Source organism: Podarcis bocagei (genome assembly GCF_964188305.1).
Source record: "Podarcis bocagei genome assembly, chromosome: W".
Classification (NCBI taxonomy): domain Eukaryota; kingdom Metazoa; phylum Chordata; class Lepidosauria; order Squamata; family Lacertidae; genus Podarcis; species Podarcis bocagei.
The window spans coordinates 44177799-44203132 of record NC_138131.1 but is presented as its reverse complement, the minus strand read 5'-3'; the positions used below and the strand labels follow the sequence as shown (position 1 = coordinate 44203132).

Here is a 25334-nt window from a genome sequence, read left to right as displayed (position 1 = left end):
AAGAATGGCAGACGCAACTGATAGACTACATGGAACTGGCTGAAATGACTGGCAGAATCCGGGACCTGGGAGAAGAGACGGTGGAAGAGGATTGGAAAAAATTTAAAGACTATTTACAAAAACACTACAAACTGTATGAATGTTAGGAGAATGCACGATTGAAAGTAACACGGCAGTAGAAACTTTGTTGTAAAATATATGAGAATAAGTGAGGTTTAAGGAAATGATGAAATTTGAAGCAATATTATGTTTAAATCAAGCAGTTTAATTTACGATAAAGTTATTTAAAAGTTGGGACATAATATCTGAGATTTACAAAATAAGAATTGAAATAAGGTAATAAATTGCTGACTATAACTATGTGACTGAGAACGCAGGGAAGGGTGATGCGAGGAAGTCCAAAGATTATGAAAATATGACTTATGAACAACTGTGTTTTATATGTATTCTTCTTTTATTCTTTGTTTATTTCTTAACTTTGCTTTGACTTTTTCTGTCTGTATGGTGATGGTATTTTATATGTTTGGTGGTTTGTTCGTTATTTAAAAAATTGCAATAAATATTTTATTTTTTTTTAAAAAAGAATTCCTTAACGGACAACCTTCGCCTCGCCTCTCTGCGCGGAAGCCTTCTGCGCAGAGTGGGCGTGCCGAGTGGTGGTCCTCCACCCTCCACACTGACTTCACTGGAAGAGTCTCGGAGCCTCACGTCCGAGCTGCTCTCTGCCTCTCCCTTCTTCCTGGTGTCACCTGGACTTCCTTCCCCAGATGACGTTCTCTCTCTTCCCTTACTTGTCCCCTCTCCTGCAGAGTCCGGGAGCCTCGCCTCTCCCCTCTGCTCCGATGTCAGTTCCCTGACAGTATGTCCACATTGTTTTTTGTTGGAGAACCATGTGGCAAAATTCCAAGAAGTGCAAATTTCAAAAGAAAGCTGTGTTTCAGTGTGCCTCTTGTTTAAGGAAGGGTGAATTGGGTCAGTTTCATGTTAAGGGAACTGAATTTCCTCTCCATCCCTCTGTTCATATTGAGAAACATTCTCTTTTGCTTTGAGGTTCATTTTTTTATGCTTTCTGGACTTTTTGTTTCATTTTAACTGGGATGTGGTCATTGTTGCCCAGGCAGCCTGTGCAAACACCCCTCTCTGAGCTCCTGGGAATGGGGAAAGGTTAGAATACAAATGCTGCAAATAAAACGAAAAAATGGAACCAAAAAAATCAATGAATACTATATCATATGAAGGCAAAGGAATGGGGAACATGGTCTTAGCATGGGCATAGCGAGGACTTTTGTTAGCGGGGCAGAAATGACATGATTGGTCAGTTAAGTATTTCTATTGTTTTATTTGATAGGGAGCAGCTGCCCTCTGTCCCCGCCCCCCTTAGCTATGCCCATGGGTCTTATGAAACAAAATGTGGTATTTTGGGCTTGTGGCTCTCCCCCCCCCCCCCCGGGCTGGTAACTTGCAAGGAAGGAGGACTTGTATTAGCAGCACACAAAGAGAGAGAGAGAGAGAGAGAGAGAGAGAGAGAGAGAGAGAGAGAGAGAGAGAGAGAGGGAGGGAGGGAGAGGGAGAGTATTCTGCCAGAACCATGGTAATATGGAAATAAACAAGTCTGGTTCCACACTTGCATCAGCATCGCCTGGGCAACCTGGGAGCGAATTGCGACATGAGGCATTGTTTATGTTCCAAAAAGGAGGGGGTAGAGGAGGAATTGGAAAGCTGAGTAACATCCCCACTCCTTATTGAAATCTACATCCAGATTTCCATTCCATCCAGAGAAGCAGCATCAGCGGTATGGGTGACTGACACAACCAATTGCTACTTTGATTGGTAACTGAAATCCTAAGACCTTTGTTTGCTGTGTATTAGCATGATTAGGGTTAGGGAGCATAGCAATGCAAAGGCCAGTTGCCACCTCTCTTAGAAACTCCAGAGAATTAGAAAGACACAGAAGAAATTGTTTGTATTCTCCAAATGCTGCCCCACAGACCATGCCACTACAAGGAGATGACAAAAGGCATTGTTTTTGTGCCCTGTATTTAAGTTTTATTCCCCACCCCCTCCAAAGTGCTCAGGGTGAGGGATCAGGCCTGGTCTCATGCTCTGGAGGGGGTGCTCCCTTCATTCTGCTCCTCTGTCCTGAAGGGCTCTGGGATTAGGGTGGACACAGTTGTGGTTTTCCGGGGGGAAGGGTCAGACTTATGCTTGGAATGTCTGGAATCAGTATTTTGGTACCTGGAAAAGGGCAGGTGACAGCTTACTCATGCCAAATATAAGCAGGATATAAATGTAAGAAAACAACTAGCTAAATAAATACTCCCCCTTCAATGCCATCTAGGTCTTCAGCTGGTGGGTCAGGACTTCCACCATGCAAATATATGGTCAATGATGAAGAAATGGGTCCCCAAATGCATGTTACTGAAAAGGATGGAGATCCCTATCTAGCCTTTCGTCCATCATTGAATCACAGAACTGTAGAGTTGGGAAGGCCCATGAGTGTCATCTAGTCCAACCCCCTGCCATGCAAGAATCTTTTACCCAACATGGTGCTCGAACCCATGACCCTGAGATTAAGAGTCCCATGCTGCACCAACTGAGTTATCCTAGGTTCAACAAGTCTTGTGGCAGCAAATTCCACACATCAATGGTGAGTGTGCTTTGCTGCGAACAAATAAGAACGTAAGAACATAAGAATCTGTTGGATCTGGCCAAAGGGCATCTAGTTCAGCATTCTGTTCTCACAGTGACCAACCAGATGCCTGTGGGAAACCTGCAAGCAGGATCCAAGCACTCTCCTCCCATGTTTCCAGCAGCTGGTATTCAGAAGCAGGACGTAGTCATAGAATCATAGAATCATAGAATCATAGAGTTGGAAGAGACCACAAGGGCCATCGAGTCCAACCCCCTGCCAAGCAGGAAACACCATCAGAGCACTCCTGACATATGGTTGTCAAGCCTCTGCTTAAAGACCTCCAAAGAAGGAGACTCCACCACACTCCTTGGCAGCAAATTCCACTGTTGTCCTGACTAGTTGTCATTGATAGCTTTATCCTCCTCTGTGAATTTATCCAGTCCTCTTTAAAAGCCATCCATGTTGGTGGTCAGCACTGCCTCCTGTGGGAGGGAGTTCCATAGTTAAACTAAGCACTGTTTATTGGGGCTTTGCTTAATGCTATCAACACACATGAAACTATTTCCCCAACTCCTGCCTGCTGGTTCCCCTTGCATGTTTCTTTTGGTGTGTTTTCTACATGGCTATTTTGCTATTAATCATTTCTATTGTTTTCCTTCTGCTGTTTGGGATCGTGGTACTGTTGCTTGAGCTGCTTGCAATTATATTTTATGGTTGCAATTTCATTCCATGTTGTTCATTTTAAATTGTTCTGAGCTGCCTTGGGGACCTTGTTGTTGAAAGGCAGGCTGGGGGGGGCAGTAAAATCAGGGGTCGATAAGCTTTTTTTTTTAGTGCAAGGGCCATATTTGATAACCATCTGAGGGCCATGTACCAGTGTTGAATGGGGTTAGATACAAAAACTGGGTGGAGCAACAGGAGGGACTCTTTGTGCATTAGGCTATAATCCAGCTCCACATACCCTCCAAGTTTCTATACCTACCCCTGCCCCCATCTTCATTCAGGAAAGCAAGAGGCTTTGATCTCACATTCCAGCCAGGCAAAAGCACTTGAAGAGGGCACAAAGCAGGGGCAGGGAGGCTTGTGACCTGGAGAGAGTGCTAATGGTCAGAGAGAGAGAGGTCTGGTTGGTGGCATGTGGCTCCTGGGCTGAGCCTCCCATTCCTGGTTTAAATAAACAAAGGCACACAGACCTCTGGATTCACCCTCATTCCCTTAGCCCTTACAGTGCAGGGGCTGCAAAGGGGCTCTTCTCTGTCTGTTGTTGGACTAAAACTCCCATCATCCCATGGTGACTGGGGCTGATGGGAGTTGGAGTCCAACAAGCTCTTGGGATGTTGGCTACCCTGGCCTAGGTACATGCCGTTAAATCACATAAACAAGCAGCAATCTCCATTCTTTTAGCACTTATGGTCCTTATGTGGCCAAAACAGCACCATCTGTGCAAGACGGAGGGCTCAGCAAGCCTGGAGAAAACGGCAAGGTTTGAAGATAGGATAGGATAGGATAGGATAGGATAGGATAGGATAGGATCCCTCAGAGGAGAACACTCCCCCCTCCCCAAATAGCCCAATGTGAACTTAGCATACTTATTGGAAATTGAATACTGTTTGGGGTGGGGTAGAACGGAGTAGCTGGAACCCTGAGCTGCAACACTCCATGGTGCAACATTTTATTGCAGGTTGGACTTGCATTCATTCATTTACTTTCATTCCCCAGAGCACTGGTGACACATACGACTCCCCACTGCAGTGGGCACACTCCAATGCCGACTTCCAGAGCCAAAGGTGCAGCTCAGCCTGTTAGTTGTCTTTCTGGTATCTCTAAGCATCCAGCCAGAGTGCCGGCCATCAAGAAGCAGTATGCGTCCATCAGTGCCAAGTATAAAGGTGAGCTGTGGGAATAGATGGGGCAAGAGAGAGAAGGAGATCAGGAATACAGAGGTACCTATATCTTTGCCAGTCTGGATGTGTTCAACAGCATTGTTGAAAGACCCTCTGGCATCTGGTTAGCCCCTGTGAGAACAGGATGCTGGACTCGGTGGCTGGCTGGCTTGATCCATCAGGGTTCAAAGAAATTTCAAAGAAATTTTATTGCGGCCGTAGGCCCATACAGATAAAAACAAGACATAAATAACAGTTTTTGCACGTGGGAAAAAACAGCCACTAAAACACCACTATAACAATAAAATACTGTAGTATGGAATGGAAGGAAGGAATGACATGCTGCACCTTAATTAACTTGTAGTGCTCCTTGGCAGTGCTTTTGGGTAAGGACAGCGACCAGGAACCTAGCCACTTTCAGTGTCGTATGGATGTCCTTATCCTGCAAGATTTGGGCAAGGTGGAATTTTGGTGGGGTACCCTCTAGCTTCTGTATGATTAATCCCAACAAATTTGCCCGTGGCACATTGAACAAGGGGCAAGTGAACATAATGTGCTGAAGCGACTCCGGCGTCTCCTTATCACATTCGCACATGGCGGAGGCTTGGCCCTTTGAGAATCTATGTCTCAGGACATTAGAGGGGAAAACGTTAAACCTCGCCTTGGTGAAGGCCAGCCTATGGGCAACAGACGAAAGGGAGGAGAGGTATGATGGAACGCAGTAAGTTAAAGTGATACCAATGTTCTGGGGCGAACAAACACCTCCCCCCAGCGTATAATTTCGCTGTAAATCGATGTCGTCCAGTCTTTGGCGGATCAGTCTTTGAGCAGTGATTTGATCTAGTTTTAGGGAATCTAGGGGAGAGATTCCATAACTCAGGAGTTTGGCATGAATTCTACTAGTCCAAAGGCTGGAGAATTCATCTCGCCATAGGCATTGGACAAGGTAATGGTCTGGTAATCTGTGCCACAATGATAACCAATAATTGAAGACTTGCTTCCACAGGCAAGTTTCTAAGGATGCGATCTTCAATTCTAATCGGATGGCTGCGTTGCTTACGCACAGGGGGAGCATTAGGAGCCGACGTAGGAATTGGTTTTGCAAAGTCTCAAGAGGAGCAAGATCTGTCATCACGGCCCAGAGCGGGGCAGCATAAGCAAGCACGGGAACCACTTTTGCCTTGAACACCTTTAGGGCCGAGGGAACATTGCAAAGCTCCATCCGAAAAGAAAAATCGGAGGAGCGCATATGACAGAGTTTTGGCCTTGTTGAGTAGGTGTTGAATTTGTGCTTTCCACCCCAAATTGTGTTGAAAAATAACTCCTAGGTATTGAAATTTTAGGACTTGCTCTATTTTTGCTCCACCAAGCTTCCATTTGTATAATCTCCGACTTCTGGCGAAAATCAGAATCTTAGATTTAGCATGGTTGATGGTTAATTGGTTGAGTTGACAGTACGTGGCAAAGATCTTCAGAGCTCTGGTTAGTCCAACACGTGTATAAGATAGAATTACCGCGTCGTCCGCGTATAAAAGGAGTGGACAGCGGTAATCCGCTAGTCTAGGCGCGTGTGTACTTGGAGATGAGTTGACTAGGGGTGCTCGCATGTCGCTGATGAATAGGTTGAATAGGCAGGGAGCTAATATACATCCTTGGCGCACTCCCTTGTTTATTGGAATCGAATTTGTGAGGTCGCCCGCAGGAGTAAGTCTCACTCTGGCAAGGGTACCTTCGTGGAGCTGGCTTATAAGCCATAAGAGTCTTCTATCGATGCCCTGTTTTGCAAGTTTCTCCCAAAGAATATTTCTAGGAACGCTGTCAAAGGCTGCCTTTAGATCTAAGAAGGCAGCACAAAGGTAGCCCCGGGGGGGGGGGGGGACGAGTACTTCCGTGCCAGATGGTAAAGAACTATCGCATGATCAGTTGTTGAACGTTTAATTCTGAACCCTGCTTGTTCGTGACCAATCTGATTAGTCTCGTCTGCCCATCGCAATAGTTTAGTCAGCAAAAAGCTGGCATAAATTTTCCCTATGATCGAAAGGAGGCTGATGTTACGGTAGTTTTCCGGCTCCATTGGAGAACCTTTTTTATGAATTGGTACTATAATGGCCTCCTTCCATATTTTGGGGATGAGACCAGAAGCGTTGATTGCGTCGAAGGTTTTGGCCAAGATGTCAGCCCACCATTTTGGGTGTAGTTTGATGGCTTCAGCAGGGATCAGGTCGGGCCCTGGGGCTTTGCCCGGTTTCAGCTGGGCTATTAGCTTGGCTATTTCGTCCGGATCGGTGGGAGGCCAAATAGGTAGGTGGGAAAACAGATGCATCAGATGGTCGGAGGGAGCATCTGCCTGTGAGAAACATTTCTTCAGGAACAATTCCCATGTCGGTGCTGGGATGACTGCCCTTGGGAATTTCCTCGCCCTTCTGTTAATCAAAGACCAGAATTCCCTGGATCTATGTGGTTTTGAAGCAGTAATCAAGGCCTGCCAGCGATTGTGTTGCCACTCGCGTTTGGCAGTTTTCTGCGTGCGTTTGTAAACTTGCTTGGCTTGTGCATAACTAGCTGGCAGAGTAGATGCATCGGAGGTCTTGTACACATTATATATAGCACGGAGGCGCTGTCTTGCTTGTTTACACTGAGAATTATACCAGGGGGCACCGTAAGTATACTCGTTTCGATTTAATATTTTGGGTGGTAGCCTGAAGAAGGACGTAAGATCAGTCGTATGGTGGTGGAAGCGTTTCAACACTATGCTATACTCGTCTGAGGCAGAGTCTATGTTGGAATGGGGCCCGAGGATTTCTTTTTGAAAGAATTCCTGATACCTTTGAGCCTGGGTCTCCGACCATTTGATTCCTCTTACTTGGAGAGATTCGTTGGTTACCATCTGGGTCGCATGTCTATGGGCCTCTGACTGACAGTTCAGGGAGAGCTTGGCTACAAGGGGAAGATGGTCACTAGATTGTACATTCTCGATCTTAAAGGTGGAGATACACTTAAGTATATCACTGGAAACCAGCAGGTAATCGAGAACGCTGTTTGATTTAACGCTCAGATGAGTGAAATCCCCTGGAATATCAGGGAGGCATGTTCCATTTAGGGGGACCAGATTTAAACGGATGGCCATTTGATAGAGGAGTACTCCAGCCTCGTTAACTCGTTGGTCTTTAGAAGTTCTCCTCATGATATGTTCCAGCTCATAATTATCAAGGTTTGGGGTAACCCACCATTTGGCTTTGGTTAGCGAGTCCCAATTTGCTGCTGTGCGGGCATTAAAATCGCCACCTATTATGGCCGGGGTGTTAGGAAACTTAACATAGCATGAGAGCAAATGCTCTTCTAGCGAGCCCCATTTAGAGCCCAGTTCGGAGGAAGAGCCCCCAGGTGGCAAGTAAGCATTTGTAACTAGAAGTGAGATCTTTTCCCCCGCAATCAGTCCAGTAAGGGCGTAAGGAGGCAAGGCCTGTACTAGAGTAAGTTTAGAATGTAGGTTGAGGGAGATGCCTATTATTAGGCCCCCTTTAGGGCGGCCTCCTTTCAGGGAGGGGCAGGCAGGGAGTTCTAGAAGCTCAAAGCCATTTAGGGAAATTTTCTCTACTTCCCACGATTCTTGGAGCAAGATGATATGAAACAGGTTAATATACTCCAGAAATTCTGGGTCAAGTTTTTTCCCCCTCCAGCCCGCAATGTTCCAGCTGAGGACTGATAGGGGGGAGTTCCTGTTGTGCCCAATTCGCTGTCATTTCAGGGAGAGATGTGAGTCCTTTGGAGGCAGGGCAGACCCCGCAAAAAAGTCAGTTATTTTACTTTGCATGGCAGGCACCTGCTGAAGGTACCTAGTCTTGAAGTTGGTAGTGAAGTATTCTGACTGAGGCGACAAAACGGGTCTCCCGCTGGGTAACCCAAGGGTGGACACTTCAGTGGGAAACTCCACAGGATTTGCTGAGACTGCCCCACCGCGAGGGCTGAAGGTCGCCAATGAAACCATTTGATTTATATGTCCGGCCGGGTCTTCAATCAAATCCGGGCCATTTTTTGATGTAGGTGGAGCACTCCCATGACCTGATGCTGGTGAAGGTACAGGGGATGCTTGGCGTACTGGTACCGTTTGTATGTCGGGTCTATGCCGCTCAGGGGAATAAGAGGACTCCAGTTCCGGCATTGATGGATTAGATGGTAAGGAATTGTTTTGGTGGAAGGAACTCTGAGATACACTCCTCAGCGGGGGACTCTTGGAGGGCGAGTCAAAATTTATCAAGAGTTGAGGTGAGAGGCCAACTTGTGGGGCAAGACCTGGGTCTGCCAGGCGTCGGTGGGTTTTGCCCACAAATGGGGGAGACATGGGTTTAGGAGCAGGACTAAGGTGAGGAAGACTTCCTGCTTCCTTAAAACACGACTCCGAAAAGCTGGCAGGGTAGTCCTGAAAAGTGGGCAGAACTTTTCCGTTCTTCTGGACATGTATGAGCTGATGATTAAGTACTTCTAGTCTATCAATTATTTCTTGTTATTCTCTCGTTGGAAGGTCGCCAAAGGTGGCTAAAAGCTCTCTTTCCTCCGGCGGGGTCAGAGAATTACTTGCGCCAGTGGGTTTCTTTAGAGCTCGTGGGGGCGTAGGGTAAATCCAGTTTCGGTGCGGGTGGATATCCTCCGGGAGAGGAGGCTCAATGTCCTGAGGTACTCCCGACCTCTCCGACAGAGTCCGCTCCGTGCCGTGACCGGCAAGTAGAAGGGGGTGGATCATGCTATCCATAAAAACTCTTGTTGGGATGATATCATACCTAGCCAAGAGTGATTTCTGCCTGATGATAGCTGAAGGGATCCTTGGAGAGTAAAACGCAAGCATCACTTTCTGTTGCCTGAGGTGCTGGTTCAAGGGTAATACTGCAATGAGATCACATTGTGAGATTTCTATGTTTAGGAGATTGCTTAGATGCTTTTTAACCCCACTCAGAGTAAGCCACCTTGGTGACCCTGCCCCGATGTTTAGGCAGATTTTCTTAGGTTGTAGGGACAACGCTTGGTGTTTCAGTGCAGGATTTGGTTTATATTTAGGGATCACACTTCTTTTTTTGGTTGAAGGTATGGACCTCTGGCACTTCAATTCCCCTGTGTCTACAGTTGGTTTAAACTTTGACCAGGAGTTATCAATTTTCTGTTCGAGGTTACATAGCTGGGAGGATAGCACATCAATCTTCTTGAATATGCAATTAAGGGTTCTGACCACAAGATGGAGATGTTCATGTTGTTCTTGTCTTGCGCAGTCCTCAGCTCCGGCGTCCTGCACCACCCTCAGTGGGACACACCCTCTTCCTCCAAGCTTGCCGTCCGCAGATTTAATCTGAGGTAAAAATAATTCCTCTGGTGTTGACATTGTTTCTGGAGACGTTAGAGGGTAGAAACAGTTCTGAGTTTTCACCCTATAGCAGAATTCAATGGGGTCACTCCGTTTGCCAGGCACGGGGGGGTCGGTTTTTAATTGTTTGGCTCTTGGGGAGGGCAGAGCCTCGTCACAATCCCTTAGGCGTTTGCCTTGGCCCATCGTTATAAGTCTTTTAAAATAGCGGTGCTTAAAAGGTAGTAAAAAGTGGTAGAAAGGTAGTAAAAAGTGGTAGAAATAAAAACAACAACTGAATGTGAGCTGGCGGAGAGCCAGTAAGTCGAAGGCTGCTTCCAAGGCTGCCGGAGAATACAATTATCTGCTCATTAAAGCTGATTTACGATGCAGGCTTTACAGTTATCAACAATGTGAACTCTTGGCATGGGCTCCAACACCCTGATACAATCTTCAGCAAAAACTTGCAAGGCTGGGAGCCACAACACAGATTTTAAAGAGGATTCGAGATGAACTCCGGCAAATGCGTCTTACCTCATCGCCATCTTGACGCCGCCTCCCATCAGGGTTCCTTTTTTGTTCTTGTGGAAACCAAAGAAGGAAACTGATCTACATTTCTCAGTCACCATCAGAACTTTCTTCCAAGAGTACTGCTAGCATGCGAGACAGTGCATATTTCCTTGTTAATAAATAATAATAAATAATAAATTTTATTTATATCCCGCCCTCCCCAGCCGAAGCTGGGCTCAGGGCAGCTAACAACAATAAAATAATACAACATTCTAAAATCATTTCATTATAAAATTTATTCAAATCAAATTGATGGCAACCATTGGGCTAGAGTTCTGTGAAGATTGCCAAAGGAGGGAGTCAGGCTAATAATATTTTTTTTCTTTTGTTTTCCTTTTCCTGTGGCTGGTATGTCACCACTGCTGTTGTCCTACCAGGGTAACGCTTGTTTAAAGGGGATGAAGGAAGGGGGTTGGGAAAGTACAGGCAGAGCATAGGTGGTTGAGTAAAATGGGAAATCTTCTCTGGCTTGAATTATAGTCCGAGCCACAGAAGAATTCAGGTGCCTTGTAATGCTCACTTCCTATTGCAATGCAAATATCCTGGCCCAAGGCTAGCGAGATTTTACCAGAGGGAGAAGAAAAGTATGTTGTGGGACTTCCATCAGCCCCAGCCAGTCTGGTTCAGTGGTCAGAGATGATGGGAGTTGCAGTGCAGCAACACCTGGAGATCAAACACATCCATTCTTAAGGAAATTAGCCCTGAGTGCTCACTGGAAGGACAGATTGTGAAGCTGAGGCTCCAATACTTTGGCCACCTCATGAGAAGACTCCCTGGAAAAGACCCTGATGTTGGGAAAGATGGAGGGCACAAGGAGAAGGGGACGACGGAGGATGAGATGGTTGGACAGTGTTCTCGAAGCTACAAACATGAGTCTGATCAAACTGCGGGAGGCAGTGGAAGACAGGAGTGCCCAGCATGCTCTGGTCCATGGGGTCACGAAGAGTCGGACACGACTAAACTACTAAACAACAACAACAACAACACCTAGAGAGCTGTAGCTCCAAAACCCAATATATTATTCAATATATTATTCAACACAATATATTATTCCATTTTGCCCTTTTACCCAGTGTGGCAGCTCATAATCTGCAAATGCTAATGGTTCCGGGTTGTCTTCCCATTATTTTATTCCTCCCCCCCTTGTGGTTCTCTTGCAGGGCCAGGACCTGGGAAGTATGGTAGGTAGCCTCTCACTGGCATTAAGGACCATGACTTCACCAAGTATGCTGAGCCAGCCTACACAATGCGTGTGAAATCCAGTGAAAGATGTAAGATGCTGACAAGTTAGGTTCTGTGTTATTTGGGTTTTCCCAACAGCATTAACTGACCCACAGGGTGAAGCTGGCTAAACAACTGTTAAATTTGCTGGCAAAACATTTGAACAGAGATTGACAACCTGTGTTTTTGGGACTCTCTAATTATCGGGGCCACAGTTGATGGGACCTGGGTGATCCATGATCAAGAGCTGGGTGGCTTTCCAAAGTTTCCATTCCAACTGGATCAATGGCACTGCATGTAGGGGGCTAATGTAGTTGTTTCTTGACTACAACTCCCATCAGCCCCAGTCAGCATGGTCAAGAATGATAGGAGTTGTAGTCCAGCAAGGGCTGGAGGGTCTTATACTGCTGATTATTATGGTTGCACAAAAATCAGGGTTCTCAGTTGTACAGCTGTGGACCTTAGTGGGAAGAGGATGATCTACACTTAAGCCATGTTGAAGGATAACAGGAATGGAGGTGCAGGGGGGCGGAGCTTAACATATTCACTGCTATCTAGCTAGTGGGTGCCTTTAATTGATATCGGATAGGAAGTCAGTCATTGCAACCAAGCTAAATAGCTCAGAATCCACACCATGCCTCATGCAGACAATTCTTCTTTCCTTTGCAAGTGATCTCGATCACGGAGAGTCCTGGGCCCTGCTACTATGTGGACCCAAGCATTTCCCGTCTAGGGATATGGAGACCAGTTTCATTCCGCATGGTGCAAGAGAGAAAGCGGGCATGTAAGTTGAAAGATGAGAGATACTATGATGGTCAAGATGGGGCTGGAGTGGCATCTGTGCAATTTTGTGATGAAAATGTTTCTTTCTCACCTTGTGCAAAGAAGGCTTGTTGGTCAATCCCTGAACATGAAAGAGAGGGAATGAAAAAGAATGAGTGTGAGTGAATGAGCAGGTGTGTTATGCATGAAAATGGATGTGTGGGAGCATTATGTGTGGAGCTGTGGTCTTAAACCACTGAGTCTCTTGGGCTTGCTGAGCAGAAGGTTGGTGGTTCGAATCCCTGAGACAGGGTGAGCTCCTGTTGCTCTGTTCCAGCTTCTGCCAATCTCGCAGCTTGAAAGCATACCTGTGCAAGTGGATAAATAGGTACTGCTCCAGGGGGGAGGTAAACGGCGTTTCCATGCACTCTGGCTTCTATCACAGTGTCCCGGTGCACCAGAATGCTGGCCACATGACCCAGAAAGCTGTCTGCTCCTTCAGCCTGAAGTGAGATGAGCGCCACACCGCATAGACGCCTTTGACTATGTATGTAAGGTCCTTTACCTTACATTTACCTTTTACCTGCATGCATGTGGATTTGTGTATGAATGACAGAGAGCAGGGGTAGACTTTGGTAATACGGTTTTCTAAGTGAGGACAAAATTTGGCACTTCCCCCAATATATTTTATTTCCACAGTAATTCCTTTTGGTACAGTTGCTTTTTAATGGGGTTTCTCAGTAGGTACCCACATGAATATAAGTATTAATTATTACTATTATTATTACTATTATTATTGCTACTACCAATATTATTATTACTATTATTATTATTTTATGCCCCCTTGGCTCAGCACCCTGAGCAGGGGAACAGCCTGCACTGCCCTAGATCTGGCACTACAGAGAGAAGCATATGAAAAAGAGACAGGTGGCCTCACCCTCTTTTTTTATCAGCCACACTCACTGTTTGTCCCAGCCCCACTGGTTTGCAGGCCCTGGAAGGTTGACTGCATGGGAGTGTTGTCCATAGGCTGTAAAAGTTTATTCACTCTTTGATTAAAAAAATATTTCTGAGTAGGGGGTTTTCAAGAACCAGACAGGAAAACCAGCTATGTACAGAGACCTTACCTAAGTGGGCTGTTTGATGTGGGAGATTGTCTGGGGTGATATCAAAGTGTAGTTTAAAAGTGTCTGTGACGCCCATCCATCCCTCCATTCATTCCATGTGTGTGTGTGATCCCTATTGCTTTCCAGCTATTGGCCTTGACCGAGTGGGGCTGCTCTGGATAAAGGGGCATTCAAGGAACTGGGGGAAATATAGTTTTCCTGATTGGTGTTCCACCAAGTCAACTGGGTTGAAAAACACTTTTTACCATTAGGGTGTCTAAGTGTCCTACTTTACAGAGGGCAGTCCTCTAGGCAAAGGGTTCTTCCATGTGCTATATATATCAATAGTAACACCTTGAACCTGGCCTGGTAGCAAATCAGCAGCCAGTGCAGATCTTTGAGCACAGGTGTTATATGCTGACAAGGTCTCACTCCTGCCAGCAATCATGTTGCAGCATTCTGGTCAATCACGCTGGAAGTCTCATCTTCCTGATGCCAAGGGACCATAAGATGTTGAGCATGTGGCTGATGAACGGACAGAAAGGAGAGCCACCAAAAACAGCATAAGGGAAAACAAGAGGGTCATGTTGCTTTAGAGTCATAATCTAGGAAGTAGTCTGGAGGGTACCTATGGAATTAACAGTAAATGACAGTGAATTGCAAGGGAAGATGTCATGGAAGAGATTAATAGCAGTGCACTCTTAACTCCACAGGTGATGAACTTAGTTGGAAAGGCTGCTAGAAGAGGAGATTGGAGGACAATGCCATGATTTTTAAAAGTGGGGGGGATTTTCAGTCAAGGCAAGGAGGATAGTGCCTCTTCCTCCAACATCCTCAAAATCACAACAGTTTACAAATGATTCAGCTTAAGAACAAATAGAATTCTCAAATTTAGAGAGAGAAAGAGAGAGAGAATATGCAAGGCTTGTCATCTACAAGGAGGAGCAGAGTATTGTAGCAAATACATGGGGAATGCTTTTCCCTTTCGTTTGAGAAACATCAATGGAAGCTTGGGATCTACTAATAGATCAATAAGTGGGTTTTTTTTACTCCTAACATTAGCAAGTAAAACAGCAACTTAAAAAACAAACAAACCCTGCATGGCAGATTGCTCCTTCTCTTTAAGCCTCAATGTTTCTCACCTGTCAGATTTTACATCCATCATTCCTGCCTCCTCCTGTGCTCCTGTAGGATATGATGTATCTGTTACAATATAGAAGCAATGCGGCAGCGAGCTGGTAGCTTGAAAGCAAAACATAATGGGAATGTTGGGACTGTTCCGTGGGAAACAGAGGGACAGTCAATTAACAGTGCAGAGAGCACCGGAATTAGCTGAGAGCGTAATATGAGCTGTACAGGAAGTACAGGTGGAGTTTGTCTCTCGGCTGTTGGAGTTTGAAGAGAGCAGTCGTGTTTTTCTGTAACGCTGCAAAGACAGAAATAAAGGCATGTAAATACGTTTCTGTCTATCTCTTTCCCCTGCCTGGGGGGGGGCAGGAAAGAGGGGGGGTGTTCTTCTCACGCTGAGAAGGATCGCCTATCACGACCTAGCCTGTATCCTGCTGGGGAATGCAGACAGGGAGGTCATCAGGAGATCAAGCCGGGTGCCTAGAGAGTTGCCAGTTTCTCCTAATAAAGGCTTGATTCCCAACATCTGGTAGCAGAGGATGGTTTTGATCCATGAAAGCAACAAGAGAGGTTGATGGAGCGTACTTCATCCTCTGCAAGGAGATAAGGAAGATATGGTAGCGTGCGGATGGAAGCACCGGAGGAGGTGTTTTTGCTGAGCAACGGAACCCCTAAGGTATGCTAATTTTATGGCTGTGAGAGTGAACGCGAATTGAGACATTCTTCGGTTCACTGAGTGTCTGCTTTTGGATGAAACCAGCACTGAAAGAGAGCCACATATTTCGCATACCTGAGTCTTGATAAGCCTGGAATGTCCAGTTGCTAAGCAACGAAACGTCAGTAAAGTGGAAAGTTACCGGCCAACAACGGAAGAGGGGCTGGGACTGTGAGAGGCTGGTAAACAGCGTTTGTTTTGTCTAATATCTCACTGCTCTTGAAAGGACTTTCAAAACAGCCTGTGTTTAACTGCCAAGTGAGGCAGTAAACAGCCAATAGACTCTTGGAATTTTACAGGCTCGAGAGTGAGAGCTGAGGCTTGGATTCAAAATGGATGCCAAGAAGGGAGGAGGCTTACCTTACCCACCTCCACTGACTAATGACAATTATTCCTCATGGTCTGTAAAGATGAAAGCCCTGCTTCAGAATCAGAGGATTTTTGGGGTGATTGAAAACCCCATCCCTGCTGCACCAACGCCAGGTTGGAATTCACAGAATGTGAGAGCCAGGACGGCCATAATTCTGTGTATCTCAGATGATCAACTCGTGCATATTCAGAATTTGCAATGCGCGCGTGAGATTTGGCAAACGCTGCTGTCAGGGGTTCAGGAGCAGAGGCACAGGAAAGGGAGGAAACAGAGAGCGAGGGGGAGGAATCCGGAGGTAATATGAGCGATGACAGCGGCCCGAGATCTCTGAGTCTTTCCAGTGAATCGGAAGATTCACAGAAAGGGGCGCCAGTGGTCAGAGCAAGGGGGGCGCCTAGGGGGACACCCCAGGTAGAAGGGACCAGAGGGGACTCAGAGAGCAGCAGTTGGAAATCGGGACCAGCTTCCCCACCAGAGCGCAGTAGGGGGGAGGGGTCCCAGGTATTGGGATCTGGCGGCTCGCCGCAAGCGGGAGGGCAGGAGTTAGGATTGGCCACACCTCCATCGGGGAGCGAGGAAACGGTCAAGAGGAAGGTTGAAGGCTGCGCGCGCGCGCCAAGTTCAAATGCACAGGAAGCCCGCCGCAAGGAGGGAGAAGAGTCGGGGGGGTCAGCGTCAGAAGAGTCCAGGAAGGAAGAGACCACGGGGGGTAGAGGGACCCAGAGGAGAAAGGAAAGACGGAAGAGGTGGAGTAAGGCTAGAGTATTAAGTTGGTGTACAGGAGGCGGAGACTCAGACGGAGCTTCGCCGGTCTAGCTTCTAAGACGTAGAGCTGCGCGCTGCGGCTTGAAAATGGAAACTGTAGCTCAATAAAGAAGTTTGTACAATACTGCCGGCTAGCGTGGTCCTCTGTGAGCTGGGACCTGGAAGCGGCTCTGACAGCTGCGTAGAATACATCAAAGAGATGCTGGTTCTTCAGCGTTGCTGCATTTTGAAAAGCTGACCAATCTAAGGCTAGTGCCAGATGGAGATGTACAAGCGCATCTGACAGAGATGAAATTCTTACGCCAGCAGATGGCGGAATGCAATTTCCCTCTACAGGAAGAGATATTCTGCTTCATGATTATTAACAGCCTTAATCGGACTTACGCTGCTGCATCGTGAGTGTCGGAGAAGGCCTCTCCCTCCTCAGGCTCATTCCATCCGGCCTAGGGGGCGGGGCCCAGGCTCACCTTCGCCACAGCTTTAAGAGGCCTCATTGGGGTCTGGGACATCGCTGCTGCTGCATCGTGAGTGTTGGAGAAGGCCTCTCCCTCCTCAGGCTCACTCCATCCGGCCTAGGGGGCGGGGCCCAGGCTCACCTTCGCCACAGCTTTAAGAGGCCTCAATGGGGCCTGGGACATCGCTGCTGCTGCATTGTGAGTGTTGGAGAAGGCCTCTCCCTCCTCAGGCTCACTCCATCCAGCCTAGGGGGCGGGGCCCAGGCTCACCTTCGCCACAGCTTTAAGAGGCCTCATTGGGGTCTGGGACATCGCTGCTGCTGCATCGGAGTGTCGGAGAAGGCCTCTCCCTCCTCAGGCTCACTCCATCCGGCCTAGGGGGCGGGGCCCAGGCTCACCTTCGCCACAGCCTTAAGAGGCCTCATTGAGGCCTGGGACATCGCTGCTGCTGCATCGTGAGTGTCGGAGAAGGCCTCTCCCTCCTCAGGCTCACTCCATCCGGCCTAGGGGGCGGGGCCCAGGCTCACCTTCGCCACAGCTTTAAGAGGCCTCATTGGGGTCTGGGACATCGCTGCTGCTGCATCGGACTGTCGGAGAAGGCCTCTCCCTCCTCAGGCTCACTCCATCCGGCCTAGGGGGCAGGGCCCAGGCTCACCTTCGCCACAGCTTTAAGAGGCCTCATTGGGGCCTGGGACATCGCTGCTGCTGCATTGTGAGTGTCGGAGAAGGCCTCTCCCTCCTCAGGCTCACTCCATCCGGCCTAGGGGGCGGGGCCCAGGCTCACCTTCGCCACAGCTTTAAGAGGCCTCATTGGGGTCTGGGACATCGCTGCTGCTGCATCGGACTGTCGGAGAAGGCCTCTCCCTCCTCAGGCTCACTCCATCCGGCCTAGGGGGCGGGGCCCAGGCTCACCTTCGCCACAGCTTTAAGAGGCCTCATTGAGGCCTGGGACATCGCTGCTGCTGCATCGGACAGTCGGAGAAGGCCTCTCCCTCCTCAGGCTCACTCCATCCGGCCTAGGGGGCGGGGCCCAGGCTCACCTTCGCCACAGCTTTAAGAGGCCTCATTGGGGTCTGGGACATCGCTGCTGCTGCATCGGAGTGTCGGAAAAGGCCTCTCCCTCCTCAGGCTCACTCCATCCGGCCTAGGGGGCGGGGCCCAGGCTCACCTTCGCCACAGCTTTAAGAGGCCTCATTGGGGTCTGGGACATCGCTGCTGCTGCATCGTGAGTGTTGGAGAAGGCCTCTCCCTCCTCAGGCTCACTCCATCCGGCCTAGGGGGCGGGGCCCAGGCTCACCTTCGCCACAGCCTTAAGAGGCCTCATTGGGGTCTGGGACATCGCTGCTGCTGCATCGGAGTGTCGGAGAAGGCCTCTCCCTCCTCAGGCTCACTCCATCCGACCTAGGGGGCGGGGCCCAGGCTCACCTTCGCCACAGCCTTAAGAGGCCTCATTGGGGTCTGGGACATCGCTGCTGCTGCATCGGAGTGTCGGAGAAGGCCTCTCCCTCCTCAGGCTCACTCCATCCGGCCTAGGGGGCGGGGCCCAGGTTCACCTTCGCCACAGCCTTAAGAGGCCTCATTGGGGTCTGGGACATCGCTGCTGCTGCATCGGAGTGTCGGAGAAGGCCTCTCCTGAGGTATCTAATCATAGCCTGCATTTTTATCAAGGCTTATAGTTTGATTAGGGTCTGTATTTTAAAATGAGCTTAAAGATTTTCAAATGTTTTATGCCAGGCAGAAGTACTTTGACAAGATGTTTATCCTCCTGGACAAGGGGCCCCCCTGATTTATAGCAGAAAACAATTCTCAAAGTCGTAAAAAGGGAATTACAGGCTGAGACCAAGGCTACACTGACCCTACATAATTAATAGTTGGTAAACAGTAAAATAAAACCATGTGCCTTAAACTTGAGCCATATCTTCTTAAGGTTAAAGGCCAAGAGTAAATGGAAAAGAAAACAACTGGCTGAGAAGGGAAGTGTAAATAGAAGAAGAGGCTTTTATTTTGAGGCTGTAAACTGGTCCATCCTTTCCTTTGAGAAGGTTTATTCTTCTAAAAAGCTATCTATGGTAATGTATGAAATATACTGGCTTAAATATAATTATGCAAAGGATCTAGAAAGAAAGAAATGTTAAATTCTTATTTCATAGAGTCATATTGCTGTAGGAGACCAGAGGGGCAGATGAACCCAGCCCCCTGCCAGACAGGAGACGCCATCAAGCACTCCTGATATATGGTTGTCAGGCCTTTGTTTAAAGACCTCCAAAAAGGAGATATTTCATTGATGATGCATGAGAATGTGAACCCAAGATCCCTGACATCTGTCTAAGATAAAAATTTAAAACTATTAACCATCTGTTTTGGAGGGCCATAGGGCAAGGAGGGCAAGAGGTGAGCTGGTAATTAAGGTTCCTTGTTGAGACAAATGTAAGATATATGACTACTTATTTGTCATTTATAGATAGAAGAATATATAGCTTTTTGTATCCCATAAAAGGCAATAGGAAATGGGTGTATCTTTTAGGATTGGTTAAAGCAATCAGCCAATAGGAAATTCAACCAGGCTGATTGGACAGAGGCAGCCAAAGGAGGAGCAAGGGGGCTGGACTGAGGGAATATAAGTGCTGGCCATAATGACAGGAGACCAGGCCAGAGCTTGGTAACCATATACCACTGTGCCTCTCATTTATTTGTCTGACAAATAAATTATTATTTTAATTTCTCTATTGCTGCGTTGAATATTTTATTCCAGCTAAGCGTTAACCACAAGCAGGGTGCTACACTCCCTCCTCAGGCTCATTCCCATCCGGCCTAGGGGGCGGGGCCCAGGCTCACCTTCGCCACAGCGTTAAGAGGCCTCATTGGGGTCTGGGACATCCCTGCTGCTGCATCGTGAGTGTTGGAGAAGGCCTCTCCCTCCTCAGGCTCACTCCATCCGGCCTAGGGGGCGGGGCCCAGGCTCACCCCCGTAATAGCTTTAAGGACACTGGTGCTGCTGCAGCAAATGTTGAAGATGTTTATATATATTTTAAGGTGTTTTAAAGGTGTTTTCATTGTTTACTTTGTTGTACCACCGTGAATGGTGGTTTTTATCTATGTATTTTTGTTTGTTCCGTCTTGTTTTGTTTTTGGGGTTGGACATCGAGTGGGGTGGGGATTGGTTTTGTTTGGGCATAATTGTTTTGGTTGTTTTGTTTTCTAATTTGTAAATGGAGGTTAGTATGAGGCTTGGGATTGCTACCGTGGAGGGGCGAGGGAGGTATGGAGGTGGGGGCAGATGTTATAGGCGAAGGGGATTGAGATACGGATATGCTCGTACCCCTTCCAATCTGCGCCCCATCTCGAGGGACGAGGGTAAGGTGAGCAAGGATTACTCACCTCCTTCACTGGTGTTGTGCAATGCCAGGTCTATAGGCAACAAAACCGCTACCCTGCGAGATTTCTTTACCTCGCAGGGGGTTGACCTGGCTTGTGTGATGGAGACCTGGGTGCGCGAAGGGGTAACTGTTACCTTACGAGAGATGGCGCCCCCGGGTTTCTCCGTCCTCCACCAGTCACGGACTGTGGGCCGGGGGGGAGGGGTGGCAGTATTAATCCGGGAAGATTGTTCTTTCAGGGCTCTACCATCGCCATTGATCCCCGGCATTGAATGTGTTGGCCTAGTGTGGGGCTCCGAGGAGAGCTTGGCTGTCTGGCTGGTGTACCGGCCACCTAGCGTACCAGCAGCCACCCTGTCAGGCCTGTTGGAGGCGGTGGCCGGCTGGGCCTTGGAGTTCCCTAACCTATTGGTATTGGGAGACTTCAACTTCCACGCTGATGCCACTCCCTCCTCACAGGCTCTGGACCTGGTGTCTTCCATGGCGACACTAGGGCTCTCCCAGTTTGTTTCGGGCCCCACACATCAAGCAGGCCACACGCTGGATTTGATCTTTGGCGCCGGTATAGATGTGATCATGTCTCCTTCGATGAAGGTGCCATGGTCTGATCACTATGCTCTGAAAGCCAGGATTGATGTTCCACCCCCACCCTGCTTAGGTGGCGAGCCGATTTGGGCTCGCCCGCAGAGGCTGATGGACCCTGATAGATTCCGTCAAGCCTTGCGGGACCTTTCTCCCCCTGGCGACTCATTGACTGAGCTTGTTGAGGGCTGGAATACCCAGCTCCTGGCAGCCATCGATGAGATTGCACCTAAGCGCCCTCTACGACCCCGCAGAAACCGGGCTCCCTGGTTTACCGAGGAGCTTCGGAAAATGAAGCGGGACCTCAGACGGCTAGAGCGAGTATGGCGGGGTGCCCGTGACGGAGCCTCAAGAACATCTTATAGGGTTTTTATGAAAAACTATGAGATGGCAGTGAAGGCCGCTAAGAAGTCTTACTTCTCGGCTTGCATTGCATCCGCTAGCTCTCGCCCGGTGCAATTATTTAGTATAATTCGGTCTTTAACATCCCTTGAAGGACAGCCAAATTTAAATAACAATCTGACACACAGCTGTGAGGCATTTGCGAGCTTTTTTGCGGAGAAGGTCCTGTTGCTCCGCCATGACCTCCCTGCCAATTTGGATACAATAAAGGAACTGGAGGCCCCTCGACTGTCCTCGGGTCCAGTATTGGACCACTTTGACCGGATATCTCCAGCCGATGTGGACAGATTCCTCCAAGCTGGAAAGCCCACCACCTGTCCTCTTGACCCGTGCCCGTCATGGCTGATTAGAGCGTGTCCAGACGAGGTGCGGGCCCCCCTGGGGGATATCATCAATTTGTCCCTTGGCACCGGGATATTCCCAGGGGAACTGAAGGAGGCGGTGGTGCGTCCGCTCTTAAAGAAAACATCATTAGATCCCTCAAATCTATCCAATTACCGCCCGGTCTCGAATCTTCCATTCCTGGGTAAGGTGATTGAGAGAGCGGTTGCTGAACAGCTTGGTAGGTTTCTGGATGAAACATCTGCTTTGGATCCATTCCAGTCCGGCTTCCGCGCTGGTCATGGGACCAAGACGGCTCTGGTCGCCCTAACAGATGATCTCCGCAGGCAGCTGGATCGAGGCGGGTCGGGGCTGCTGATTCTTCTAGATCTGTCAGCAGCCTTTGACATGGTCGATCACGAACTCCTGGACCACCGCCTTGCCGACGTGGGGATCCAGGGCACAGTCCTTCAATGGCTGCGCTCGTTTCTCTCTGGTCGGGGACAGAGGGTGGCGCTTGGGGGGGAATTGTCATCGCGCCACTCCTTGGTGTGTGGAGTGCCTCAGGGTGCAATTCTCTCCCCGATGCTTTTTAACATCTTTATGCGCCCCCTCGCCCAGCTTGTCCGGAGTTTTGGGTTGGGTTGCCATCAGTATGCTGATGACACCCAACTCTATCTGTTGATGGATGGCCATCCTGACTCGGCCCCAGACACACTGACCAGATGTCTGGAAGCTGTGGCTGGATGGTTACGTGGGAGCCGGTTGAAGTTAAATACTTCGAAGACAGAGGTCCTCTGGCTGGGGCGGGACGATATGGGATTGAGGGGGCAACTCCCATCTCTTGCGGGGGTGCAATTAGTGCCAGCACCATCCGTTAAGAGTTTGGGTGTAATCTTCGATACCTCCCTCTCCATGGAGGCGCAGATTACAGCTATAACAAAGGCGGCATTTTTTCATCTCCGCCAAGCTAAGCAGTTGGCCCCTTATCTCTCTCGCCCTGACCTAGCCACTGTGATCCATGCGACGGTCACCTCCAGACTGGATTATTGTAACTCGCTCTACGTGGGGCTGCCCTTGAGACTGACCCAGAAACTCCAGCGGGTGCAGAATGCCGTGGCGAGACTCCTTATGGGGTCTTCGCTGCGAGATCACATTCACCCGGTACTATACCAGCTGCACTGGCTCCCGGTGGAGTACAGGAGAAAGATACAGTGTTTATAGAGTGCTGGTTTTAACCTTTAAAGCCCTATACGGCCTAGGACCCTCGTACCTACGGGACCGCCTCTCCTGGTATGCCCCACAGAGAAACCTACAGTCTGCCAATAATAACATCCTCAAGGTCCCAGGCCTCAGAGAGGTTAGGCTGGCCTCAACTAGAGCCAGGGCCTTCTCGGCTGTGGCCCCAATCTGGTGGAATGCTCTGTCACAAGAGACTAGGGCCCTGCGGGACCTGACATCTTTCCGCAGGGCCTGCAAGACAGAGTTGTTCCACCAGGCCTTTGGTCAGGGCGCAGCCTGACTCCCTCCTCTGGCAACCTGCACATAATTTTGCTTAATTGGTTGCCTTCAATTTGATTTAATTAATTTTTATAATGAAATATTTTTAGATTGTGTAACTATTTTACTGTTTGATTATTTGATTGTTGTTAGCCGCCCTGAGCCCGGCTTCGGCTGGGGAGGGCGGGATATAAATAAAATTTATTATTATTATTATTATTATTTATTATTAAACGGTTGCAAGTCAGCTTGGTTCTCTACTTGCCGCAGAACTCACGACGGAGAGAATCTGCGCCGTGATTCTCAATGAGAAAGATCGCCTTGCTGCAATAGATGTCAAAGACAGGGGGAGAGAAGCTCGGAGTTCTGACACCCCCACTGCTATTGCTAGTGAAGAACAGGCTGTTGCTTTGAACGTTGTCCATTGTTTCAATTGTGGACAGACTAGGCATCTTCAGCGGAATTGTAAGAAGCCATGTCAACACAAAGGAGCTAAGGGGAGCTCTGCAAAGCCTGAAGCGTCAGGCAAAAGTCGTACCAAGTCCCAGGTGAAACCTGCAAAAGACTTCCGTTCAGCACCAGCGACAAATGGCGGATTCCCTCTGAGCTCCGGAGGGAATCGGCTCCACGGGGACAGGGTCTGACCGCTGCGGCGAAGCGGGACCCGAAGAAATCTCAGGCGGGGAAGCCTGAGAACTTGGAGACTCGGCGGGCTCCGTTTGCGCCCCCCTTTTTAAAGGCTCCGGAACGGAAAGGGGGTGTGTGGCGCGGAGAGCGCTGATTTCTTTCTGGACAATTGGAAGCTAAAGCAACTACCCGTGAGTAGGAGTAAGCAAGTAATTGGAAGAAAAATTTAGTTAATTTGGCACCGAAACGGGAAAGGCACAAACAGGAAGTCTGCCTCTTCCGACTTGTAAATAGATTAAAGTAAAGAGACTGTAAAGCTGTAACCCTGAAAGACGACTTTTAAAGGTCAAATCCAGCACCAAAAAAGACGACTCCCCTCCGGTTTGCAGGAGTGGAGGGGGGAGAACCGAGCATTATTTTACCTGCAAGAAAAGAGGGTGTAAATATATTTCTGCTATCTCGGAAATCTGGGAACGGACTGCCTATGACAGGGAAGGTCGACCAGTGGGAAGAATTGTCTGCATGTTAAGGGTAAAGAATATTGACACTTTGAGAAAGATACAGTGTTTATAGATCTGCCTTTGACTATAAAGTAACTTTTTAGAGACACTGAAACTTTTCTAAAAGCATTGAAACTCTGGCTTTTGAGGGATATTGGAACTTTTAAGAACTATACTTGTTTTTAACAGTTGCATAGTGAAGTTGGAAGGGTGTCCCCCTAGAGGAGACTACGTTGTAACACCTATTTTGTCATCAAGTTACCAAGCTCTGGAAAATTACTTTGCAAAACAAACTCACCAAGCGTGTGACTGACCTTGGGCTTGTTATGGCAGATGGGAAAGGGAAGATAGAGCTGGTGAGTGGCATACAGGATAAAACTACCAGATCCGGCAGACAATACAAGACTGATATTACTTTTCAGAGAAGGGCCTCAACATCCGGAGCGGCAGGCACAGTAGGAGCTGCTGCTTCACAAGTAAAATCAAAAGCTATGTCATCTGAAGAGCTATTGGCTCAGGCACTTGGCAAAATTGATGCATCTTTGGAAAAATTAGCCAAACAGGTTGCAGAGACAAATAAACAAGTAGCTGGGGCCTCAGCAAAAATAGATTTGAACACTCCAAGTATTAATGAACTGGGGAACAAGGTGAACTCCAATACACAGTCCATTGAAAAACTATTAGAGGAATCGGCCTCGACTCGACAGATTGCAGAGGAAGCTAAGGATATTGCAACTGCTGTTCAAGAGAAGATACCACCGGTATATAAGAAATTAGAGGATCACGACCTGACACTCTCTATGATTGAATTACAAAGAAAGGAGAGAAACCTAAGAATTAGAGCAGTACCTGAAAGTGAGAAAGACAACTTGATAGACTTCCTTACAAAGGAATTCACAGACTTTTGACTACAAGACCTGGGGAAAGATGAATTCAAGATAGTGAGTGCATTTAGACTCAGCAAAAGACAAGGAAAGAACAGAGCAAGAGATTGTTTGATCACCTTAAGAACAAAAGAAGAAAGAGATAAAATCTTGAATCTGCACTACCAAAGAACCTTGGAAATTGAAGACTCATTTGTTGAGT

At 48.2% G+C, this 25334-nt stretch overlaps 1 pseudogene across 1 annotated transcript in view; it reads left to right on the top strand.

The window, feature by feature from the left end:
• Positions 1-1680: 1680 nt before the first annotated feature.
• Positions 1681-25334, top strand: part of LOC308578338 (protein CIMAP1C-like) — a 40919-nt pseudogene continuing 17265 nt past the window's right edge. The window contains exons 1-4 of the transcript in view: positions 1681-1792; positions 4352-4521; positions 11578-11688; positions 12309-12422. The product of the transcript in view is annotated as a protein CIMAP1C-like (transcript). The remainder of the gene's footprint in view (positions 1793-4351; positions 4522-11577; positions 11689-12308; positions 12423-25334) is intronic.